A 2,887-nucleotide genomic window follows, 5' to 3' on the forward strand; every position below is an offset into this window, starting at 1 on the left:
AATAGAATTTTAAGCTAAATAAAAACTAACAATAGAATATCAACTAACTTAAAATAAAATCTACTTAGTTTAATTTGCTTTTAATACCACTTCAAAAGACCTCTTATCAATAGAGTATTTTATATATATATAAACTCATGTTAATTTCTTATTTTATTGGATGTGAGACTTTGTTTATAGGTTTAATAGCCAACTTTGTCCCTAGTTTGGTTGGCAAATCTAAATTTAGTCCCTCTTTATAAAAATGTTTGAAATTGGTCCTTACTTTTAAATTTTTGAGTCAAAATAGTCCCTTCCGTTAAGTATAATCAAACGGAGTTAATGGGTTAATGATGTGGCACTACTTGTTGATTACGTGTCAAAAAATGTGCTTACGTGTTGGTTAATTAGGAAATAAATTAGGGAAGAAAGGATTTTATTCAAAAAGGATTTTTTAATTGGGGAAGAAAGGATTTTATTCAGAAATTGGGTTTTGGGTTTTTTAATTGAGCAGCCATCTTCTCCCCACTCGCAGCGTCACATCTCTTTTCTGCCGGCCAAGAGCATCATCGACGACGCCACCTACGCTGGACGCAGCAGGTCGAAACCTTCATCCCCGCTTTTCGCGCGCGAGAGGAGTCTCGTCTATTCCTGCAACGCCAACGACATGAACCAGGATCGCCACCGCCGCGATTCTCCGCCTCGATCCGCTGCATCTCCTCCGGCTGGCTGAGACCCGTGCCGGTTGCAGCAACCAACCACTCACGCTGACGCCGCCACCAAGAGCACCACCATACTACCCGTCGGACTGTCGCCGACGACGCCGCGGTTCAAAACGGAGAAGGAACCAATCTTTTGGGCGAGGGAACTCGCCGCAACAACCTCGGCACCAGTAACGCGAATGAACTCACCAATCATCTAATAAGGATCGGTTATGGTTATCGTTGGACAGCGGATTTCTTCACTAAAGGGTGCGGATTAGGGTTTGCGTACTAAAAAGAAATTGGGGAAATTGTGAATGAAATCCTAGGTTAAAATTTGATGAAGATGATGGGAGTAGATTCTGCCTCATTTTTTATTGGATTAAGAAAATGAAGCAAATTGAATTTGATTTTTGGGGAGTGTGATATTTATTGGCTAGTCTTCTCCACTTAATGTTTTTCTTCTCTGGATATTGCTTTGCTTTCTGGGTGCAGGTTAAAGAGATGTTGGTGAATGAAGGTACGTAAAGATGGAGAGTGTGATGGTTGGTGACAGCATAATTTTATTTCCTTAATTAAAAAATCATTTCTGAATAAAATCCTTTCTTCCCTAATTTATTTCCTAATTAACCAACACGTAAGCACATTTTTTGACATGTAATCAATAAGTAGTGCCACATCATTAACCCATTAACTCCGTTTAGTTATACTTAACGGAAGGGACTATTTTGACTCAAAAATTTAAAAGTAAGGACCAATTTCAAACATTTTTATAAAGAGGGACTAAATTGAGATTTGCCAACCAAACTAGGGACAAAGTTGGCTATTAAACCTTGTTTATACTATCATGGTTTCAAAATTTAAAAAGTGATCCAACAAAAGATAAAACCAAACGCATTCTATTTCTCCCTCGAGTCAAGTCTAACATAAATGGTAGTAATTAAAAATTTCGAGTAAACTAAATAAGTACAACGTGTTCCACGCTAATATTTTGAAAAGAGATTCACTCCCTCGAAACAATAAACATAAACGTCTTCATAAAATTTCAAGGAAAAAATAAAAATAAACATTAATTTGCATTGGTTCGGGTGCAACGAACACAGCATAGGTAATACATTTTCACACGCTTTCATCAAACTACAATAATGTATGAAGTAAATTGTCAACACCAAATTAATATCACATTAGCTGCTGTCAACTTCACTTCATTAAAATTTGTTTAATATTTTTCATAAATGTATAACAAACTAACTAATGACTTTATATTATATATTTTTAACACTTAAATTTTAATTTAAATTAAAATTTATAGATAATTTAAATTTTTATATACTTTTATTTTCATACTTTAAAATTCGTAATTAATTTGAGTCTTTTTACATATTAAATAATGTTTCTAACTTACATTTTAGTTATTTATATTTTATATATGTTTTAACTCAAATATCATTGTAAAGATATTTAACTCGTAAAAAACTACTATCATTAAATTATTAAAATTATTTTTATTAATTTTTAAAATTTATAAACTAAAATGGTATCAAAACATAGAGATATAAATGAATTTTATATTTATATTCAAATTTAAAATTTTTGCATGTTTAACCCTTATTTATTTTACTATATTCATATATGTTTGATATGAAAAGGATAAATAATTTGCTTTAATGTCAACTTTGTTAAAATAATATTATTAGATATAATTATTACATCTGAGATGAATATACTAAAAGAAGTCTTTAATTTTATTAAAATAATGTAAATAAGATCAATTATAAATGTATCGTATGATTGTTTGGTTACTAGTTGACTTGTCAATCAATTTTATCATATTAAAAGTAGTTTTTGGAAATCGAATAGTCATTAATAAAAGTTTATTGATTGATAATTTTTCTAATAATAATTAGACTTACATATTAACTGAATTTATCAGTATCAATTCTTGGACTGTGATCAGGTAAATATTAATTAAAAGTTCATTAAAAATTTATAAATTGTCAAGATAGATAATTTGTATTTATTAAACTGTGAAGAATTAATCCTAATTATCAAATAATTATTTACCAACTTAAACATTCAAGTATTTTTTGTAGGTGGTGACTTAAACATCAAAATAACTATTGTAAAGGGTTTGAAAATTGTTTGGAATTTATATACAATAGAGTTGACTTGGATCCCAATTATGAAACAATAGGATTTAAAATATT

Source organism: Vigna umbellata, chromosome 1, assembly GCF_029865625.1.
Source record: "Vigna umbellata cultivar VRB3 chromosome 1, Vumbellata_1.0, whole genome shotgun sequence".
NCBI classification, from domain to species: Eukaryota; Viridiplantae; Streptophyta; class Magnoliopsida; order Fabales; family Fabaceae; genus Vigna; species Vigna umbellata.